This window comes from Tenrec ecaudatus, chromosome 2 (genome assembly GCF_050624435.1).
Source record: "Tenrec ecaudatus isolate mTenEca1 chromosome 2, mTenEca1.hap1, whole genome shotgun sequence".
In the NCBI taxonomy this organism is placed as follows: domain Eukaryota; kingdom Metazoa; phylum Chordata; class Mammalia; order Afrosoricida; family Tenrecidae; genus Tenrec; species Tenrec ecaudatus.
In genome coordinates, this window is record NC_134531.1 from 156,824,404 (window position 1) to 156,832,885 (window position 8,482).

An 8,482-nucleotide genomic window follows, 5' to 3' on the forward strand; every position below is an offset into this window, starting at 1 on the left:
AACGCCCAGCATGGATCTTTCCCCATAGGTTTCTAATGTGTGCATGGTTTCTTTCAGACCCCTTTATTGTGGCATGGCCAGCTAATTTTGGTTTAGCCATCGGTGCTTGGTGAAGACAACTCCTTTATCTCTAATCTTTCTGCCTGTCACATACACCAAACAATAGCATTTAGACCAATGATAGACTTTAGTCTTTAGATATCTTGATTCCCCTGAATAAACAAAGAATCTACCTTCAAAACTTCTCATAGGAAAGAAAATTGTACAATGGTGGTATGTTAGTCTGGGTAGACTAGGGAAAAATCCACAGAAATGTATATATACATATATAAGTTTTATAGTGTTACAGCTTTTTTAGAATTTGTCTAGCAGGTTTTCTGGTTTTCCCGGAAAACCCCCACACACCAGTAAAACAGTTATTTAACAATAAAAAAATAGTTTTATACAAAGGGTAACTGTACATTAAGAAAGCATCCCAACCCAGTGCTGTCCAAGCCCATAGTCCAACATTAGACCATATGTCTAACACTAATCTACAAAGTCCTCCTCAATCTCACAAAACACACACCATGATGCCCACTGCAGGAGGAAAGCTGAATCAGTGAATGTGTAAGCATCACAGCAGTGGCAGGGATCTCCACACAGCTGCTCCAGCACCCATGCCTGCATAAAGGCAAGTCCATGCGGCTTCTCCTCAGGGTTGTCTTGCAGGAAGTGAGCCTTGCCAGCTGAAGCAGAGAACTGGCTAAGGCAGCTGCACCCTGGCTGACCATCAGAAAGCAAGAGACCCGAGAACTCGAAAGGCGAGGCTCACTGAGCCATTTTTCTCTCCGCCTTTCAATTAACCCCACGTGTGTTTATCAGCCAGGTGGGCACAATAAACCTTAATTATCTCAGGTGGTGTGTGAGCTCAAGTCCCAAAGAAGGAGAGATTCCATGGATTTTGAAATCTATGGATTGAAAAACTGACCTGCAGTCAATCTGACAAATATTTTAGTTTGGCCAGGAGTTTACTGGCCAGAATAAATAGCACTGCTTCTTCTAGCTCCTTAGCAAGGCTGGGTATGAAAGTTGCCTCCGAGGGGCTGCATTCTGGGACTCCTTTTTATATGGAAGAGTGAGGTGGGCTAATGAAACTGCTGAAGCCATTAACGCCAAGATGCTAACATACCAGAAACCCACACAAAGGGGAAGGGGTGGGGAACATGTACAATGGCTCTGATTCTGCTGTTGCTTCTCGCTGTGGGGGCGGGGGGAGGGCATGTTTCCGGTGAGCCCAAGGGCACACTGAGCATGCCTGGTTAGCTGCAGAGGCCACTTTTGGAGCTCCTGTCACTTTACTCTATCTCAATGTCTGCCCATCTTTGGCATTATTCTTCAGACCTGAACATTAAAGATTTGCAGGCAGAGACCACAACAAAAATAAATTTGGCAGCAAAAATTAACCTACCAAGAACCAGCCGATAACATAAGACCCCCTGGAAACCCCTTTAGTGGTGGGAGGCCCACCATGAGCAGAATAAAATATCTGGCTCTATAGTCTACCCAGACTTTCAGACAAACTTAGGGCTCTCCCCCTTGCTGTGTGATCATGAGGGGTCACCAGGACCGGGCAACGGGCATCAGAAAACCCAAAATAAACAAACCAGCAAAAAAGCATGTTGTTGAGAAAGAGGGGGTTTGGAGTAAAGACCCAAAGCCCATCTGTCGATAATGACACATCCCTTCACAGAGAGGTCACGGGGAAGGATGAGTCCATCAGGCTTCAGTAAAGCACGGATGAAACACGCACTACTCCTCTGGCTCCTTGAGTCTTCCTCACCCGCCACTATTGTGTCCCCAGTACCACCTTGCAGCACGGGGTAGACTAGAACATGTGCACAGATACGCAAAAGAGATAAGAGACTATGACACACAGAAGCCAGGAACAGGAATGGGGGTAGTGATACCAGAAGGCTTGGGGAAGGTAAGGAGTGAAGGGGAGGAAGCAGGAACTGATCTCAATGATCGGAGGCACATAACCACACCTACCCCACTTCCAGGGGGACAAACAACAGAAACCATAGGGGAAGGGAACCAGCGGTCTGTGTAAGACATGAAAATAATAATAATGGGACGGGGGAAGAGTAGCTGATCCCCAGGGCTCAATAGAAAGTAAATGTCTAGAAAAGAATGATGGCAACATATGTACAGATATGCTTGACACAATTGATGTATGGATGGTTATAAGAGCCGTAAAAGCCTCCAATAAAATGGTCGTTTAATTAATAAATAAAGATAAGGAATTTTTCAGCCTGGTGCCTTTAAAAGACAGCTGGACATTAGCATCTTAAAGGAGGGTAGTTCTGGAAAGAACTCTTCCTGTCTGAAGAACGCATATTAGGTTCTATTTCAATCTTGGGACTGTGGAAATCTTCTTTCAGTAGAGCCAGTCTTGCAAGCCCTGTGTCATGAACGCAGACATATCCCACATCATTCTTGTCTCCACTAGCTAGTCCATTGACTGGGATCTACAAAAATAAAACTCCCCACAACTCACTACCATCAAGTTGATGTCAATTCACGGAAAACCTCTAGAACAGGGTAGAACCACTCCTGTGAGTTTGAGAGACTCTAACTGTGTAGGGGAGTCTTTCTCTACGGAAGTGGCTGGTGGCTTTGAACTGCTGGCCTTATGGCCTAATTCATAACCACTACGCCACCATGGACATCCCTTTCCCAGTAATTCCAGGAACATGTGCAGTTCCCACTCCTTAATGGTGTCCAGGTCATCTCTGACCTTCTCTATCATTGCCCCCCGGACCAATCCAAAGATATCCCTCACTCTGTGGAGCATGGGCAGAGAGGCCACAGCCATGGCACTGGGCAGGGGAAAGACCACCAGGTAAGGGTCAGTCAGTACTGGACCTGGGTCAGGGCCTGAATGTGGCAGTGGTACAGAGTAGGACTGCAGAGCCGGCTGTCATCCCACTGCACATACTCAGGTCTTGTCAGGAGTCTGTGGTATGCAACCACAGGCCACACACTTCCAGGGCAGCAGCAGTTCAGCAGCTGCAGGCTCCATCCCTCTCAGGAAATCAATCATTGCCTACTTTAGCTGCCAGTCTCTCATCTGTCCCAGATGGTTGCCAGCCTTGCTGCCATGGCAGCGGCCTGGGAATGTTGGACTAGTACTTCCCTGGTGAAAGAGTTAACCTTGCTACACTTCAGAATTTCAACTCCTCCGGTGCCTTCATTTCTGCGGCCACCTCGCCTCTGGTGGAGGCACTAACAGTACACTGAAAGGGGACCAGGCTACCTGGGTAACCAGCATTCGGGTATGGTTCTCAGTCTTACTAATCCCTATACCTTTCGGGAGTGCAAATAGTCTTTTCTGTACTGGGGGGCTGTCCCCATACTCATGCACATAATTGGCCATCTTTGCAGTCACCCCATGAGATCCCTTCTACCTATCCTGTCTCTCAGGTTCAGAAGCGTTTCCTATCTCCTGACTAGCTTATTAGCTTTATGTGCTCAAGCCCAAAAGACAATAAGAAACGGGGAAAAAAAACCTGACCCAGAGCCAATCTGGAGGCATGATTTTATTATGCCTAGTGGTTTATGAGCTAGAACAAACAGCACTGCTTGTTCCAGCTAGCAGACAGGCTGCTTAGGAACGTTCCCCTGAGGGGGTGGGGGTCATCCTAGGGTCCCTGTTATTTATGTTTATAGCTTTATTGAGATGAAATTAACATAATGTACAATTCAATAGTTCGATCATATTAAGAAGAGTTGTGCAATTACCACCATAATAAACTTTGGAACATTTTCTTCCTTCCTGTACCTATTGCTATTGATTCCCCACCCCCACCCGTCTTCTCCACCCACCCACCCACCTCCCCTTCTGTGCCTCCAGGTAATTATTAATCCAGCTGCTGTTATAGATTCACCCTCCTGATTTCCCGATACAGATAAACATACAAAACAAAGATTAAAAAACAAAAATGGACCCAAATATCAGCTTAGGCACCTAATTTAACCACAAAAGAAAAACTCGGCTTATACATGAGTGTACAGGTATTTTAAAACGAAAATAATTTCAAATGGGGTCACAGGGAGATCTCATGACAAGGTGTTCCATCCCATCTCACCGCGCTGCCAGAACCCCTTTACACTGCTCTTTGTCTGGCGGAAAGGCGGCTCACCTTCTTAGACTGTGGTCAGTGGAGATTCCCCAGAGACTCAGGCCACGGAGGGACTCTGCAAATGGATTTGGGCTTCCACTGTCATCCACAGCTTTCCACACCAGGTGCTTAAACTCTGATGCCATTCCCTCCTCCAGGTTCAATTTACAGTATTTACAATCACTGGGTTATACAATCTGACGTGCTTCTTCTGTGTGAACTTAGCTGACTCTTCAATCCCACATCCACTCATTCTGAAACAAACATTTACTTCCTCAGAGGCTATTTTTTATGATACCTGGTACCATCTGATTTCTTCGTGCAATTACGTTAAATTATGGACTCCCCTTTGGTATCTTGACTACTTCTGGCGGTATCTTATTTTATCTCATTTTCAGCCTAGTTAGAGGATTACATGTGTGACGCACAGTTGCCTGAACAATATCTCCACTTGCCTTTCAGGGAAAGTAGATGTTTTATAACTCTGTATCAAGCCATTCCTTAAAATTTAAATGGCACTTTTAGGAGTTATGAAAAATTTGAAACTTTAGCATTGTATGTTACAAAATGAGAATAAGAAAGAAACCCCCAAGACCAACACTCAGGTTGAGGTTGGTCATTTTTTAAAGAACTTTTTTGCTTAGTTATGTTATAGTTTGATTGAAACAGTCTTTAAGAAATGTATCAGTCACCATGTGGGATGAGAGCACAGCAATAATGCTTAAACTCTGGGGCCAGAGATGCCCTAAATAACAGCAGCTTGGAACTTTATTTTTAGCCCAGCAAGTTCAAGTCTGTGCAGTAGTAAATGCTCCCGTGGCACACAGGTGCATCATAAGAAGGCAGAGGGAAACATGCGCTGAAGGAGACAATGGGCCACATATCTACACACTATCACAATCTCACAGACAACAGACTTATTTGAGTATCTGTCATCAAAAATAGGCATATGAGGTATATCAGCCTTATGAAGGTTAGTAAAAATTCTACGTGCATTCCACTCCTATTATTACCTTTCCCTGCTGTCTTATGTTTGGTAGAGGGGAAAAAATGATTTGAACCATGGTAGTGAGCATAAGCTCTGGCCAACACTACAAACTTTCCTGGTGAAGACCAACAAGATGGGAACCAGTGGAGGCAGCACTGTGAGGGCAAGAGCCTACAATCGCCGCACCTTCAGCACAGCCTACGCTCGGGTTAAGGAGCAGTGGGTTGTCCTGAACCTCTGCTCAAGAGGAGTAATGTGTCAGTGCCAGACGCTGAGAGGTACTTGTTGCACAGGAAACCACGCCTGCACACAGGGCCCTGACTCCACTCGATGACCTGGATCTGTTCAAAAGCCATCTTCAGTAATCTATCAACCCGTATATTGCTGACCACTAAACTACCTAAGCACTCAGGACAAATCCTAGAAAAAGCAGAGAGAAACCGTGTGTTTACAGAAAGAGAGCAATGCACACAGACACAGAGAGGCCCACAGACACTTACAAATGAGGACCGGATTTATGACCTGATAGTGTCCTCAGAGCAGGAGCATGTTGGAAAGGGATTTTTCTTCCCTTGTACTTTCATTTCAGTCAGATGAACCCACCCCATCCTGAAAGTTGTTACAATAAAATTGAAATTAGAATTAAGAATGAAACAGAAGAGAGAAGTTTAGAGTAATACACATGTTTTGTATTGTTCTCAGACATAGCATTCATGGGTGTCGATCCATTTCTCACCTATTTCCTTCTGTCTCATTATGATTAAGAATTTCCCTTAGGACCACCTTTGCTTGTGAGTGTTAGTGGAATTTTCTGAAATAACAGTCTCAGGTGATGCTGAGGGGCCTAGGCTGCTGACCAATGCCTGTGAGTGAAATTCTTGTGTAGAAATGAAGAAACAATGATAACATACTGCAATAATACTATGAGAATAGATCATTTTCAACTAAAGATAAATCAAGTAGAATTAAAATCAAGAAAGATGCAGAAAATTAAATAATAATTAACTGAATCTCATAGATATATATAAAACATTTCACTTCCTTCTCTAGGCCCATGGCAGCTTTCTAGATTAGATCAAATTTTAGGTCATAAAGCAAGCAAGCATAAATAAAATTCACTCAGATAATAAAAACCATCATTTCAGATCATAAGGCTATCAAATTAGAAATAAATTATAGAAGGATTAACTCCAAAGCTGAATACATGGAAACTGAACAAGCATTTACATAAGAGCCACTGGGTAAGCAAAGACTCCTTGAAACAAATGAAAATGAAAATACAACATAGTAAAACCCTGGGGACGAGGAAAAAGAAGAATTCAGAGGGCTGTTTATAAATATAACTGCACACATAAAAATAGAAAGAATTAAAACAAACACATTAGCACATCAAGTACAACCACTGAAAAATGCAGCAAAAGAAATCAAGAGATGCTAGAAGAAAATAAATAATAAAAATTAGGGCAGAAATAAGTGAATCAGAAGTTGTTTAAACTGTAGAAAAAAATCAAGACAAGAAGTTGGTTCTTTGAAAAGATGAACAAAATTGATAAGCACTAGGAAGCCTGAACTTTGAATAAGGAAGACCATAGAAGAGTTGATGCATTTGAATTGTGGTGCCAGAGAAGGATACTGAAAGTATCATGGACTACTAAAAAGATAAACAGATCTGTATTGGAAAAAGTAAGGCCAGAGGGCTCCTTAGAGGCAAATAGCGGAAAAAAAAAAAAAAGAGGCAAAACTTCCTCTTACAGATTTGGACACATTGTCAGGACAGACCAGTCCTTGGAGAAGGACGTAATGCTTGGTAATGTGAAGGGACAGCAGAAAAGAGGAAGGCCTTTAGCAAAATGAATAGACACAGTGGCTACAACCATGGGCTGGGGCACAGGGCTGTACAGGGTTTTGCTCTGTTGAGCATAAGGTCACTATGGTGTGGACCAGCAAAATCTCCATCCTGGACAGCAAGTTCCCGTCTCCCTCTGATGTGAACTTCTACATCAATAAGGACATGATCCACATCGCAGACACCAACATGGCCCACTGCTGTGGGGATTTCTTCATCTGTCAGATCCGTAAATTTGAGGAGCTCAGGAGCAGTCATCAGAAACCTGCTCTGAGGTCACTGGTGTAGGGTCTTTGTCACCTTGACAACTTCTTCCCCATCAGCCATCAATGGAGCTGGAATTCCTTGACATCGAGGACTGAGCTGTTCAGGCACTCTCAGTAAAGGATTTTTTTTTGGGGGGGGGAGCCAAAAGAAACAAGAATGGCAAGACTTATCTTTTGCACTTTGGGCCTGTTTCAGAAGGATCTATTCGTGGAGGGGACGTAGTATTTGGTAAAACAGTGGAAAAGAAGAAGGCTCTCAATGAGATGAACTAGCATATTGTTTGCAACGATGGACTTAAACAAAGAAATAATTGTGAGGATTGTACAGGATTGGGCATTGTGGTAGTTAAGAATGTTATGTGAACTTGAAGATGCATGAATGTGTAGGGGGGCAGTCAATCAACTTGCAGGCTGATAATTCCTTGAGGGTATGAAAATGTAAGACACTGGGAACTTCTCTCTCTATCCCCCTTGCCTTCCTGCCTGCTGGGACTGGGACACTGGCCCTGAGAGCTTCTGGAGCCTGCCATGTTTCTGCAGACCTTGGATCCACACAAACCTGCACCCACTGGCCTGTGATTGTACTGCGTTCTGCATCATTGCATGTGACTGCGAGAGTCTGAAGAGGGACTTATGGACTGGTTTCAAACTTATGGACTTGAGTTAGCCAAGGCTGTGACAATTTCTTGATATATATTTACTTCTTGATCTAAAGCTCTTACATATATATATATATATGAATGTAGTTGCATATTTTTCTAAGAATTAAGCGAATGGAAAAATTCAATATATAAAAAATGACTGGCAATGTTTACCAATAGTAAAAATTAAAATTAAAGGCTCAACCTGTCCTGAACAGAATAAATATACACAGATTCATAACTGTGTCAATTTGTTGGTTTTGCTACTGAATTGTGATTATCCAAAATGTTATCGTTGGGGAAGACAGGTAGAGACTGACAGTATTATTTCTGTATTTTATTATGAGTCTAAATTTATTTTAACAAAGATGAATTTAAAAATTCTAAAGGCATATTAATTAGAACTGTGGTTTCTGAGTACTAGAAAAAATGATAGAATGCGAAGCAATGGCAGAAACAGATGTTTTTTGAGTAATGGATATATTCTGTATTGTTGTAGGCCGGGTAACTAGAAAACAAACCCTCTGACACTCATATATGTGTAAGAGAGAGCTTTATATCAAGAAGTAATTATATGT

The 8,482-nt window shown here is 42.9% G+C and overlaps 1 non-coding gene across 1 annotated transcript; it reads left to right on the forward strand.

Annotated features, from left to right (window-relative positions):
• The first annotated feature begins 338 nt into the window (after positions 1-338).
• LOC142442032 (U7 small nuclear RNA) lies at positions 339-399 on the forward strand. The gene has a single exon (XR_012783295.1). It is a non-coding gene; the product is annotated as a U7 small nuclear RNA (small nuclear RNA).
• The last annotated feature ends 8,083 nt before the right edge of the window (positions 400-8,482 follow it).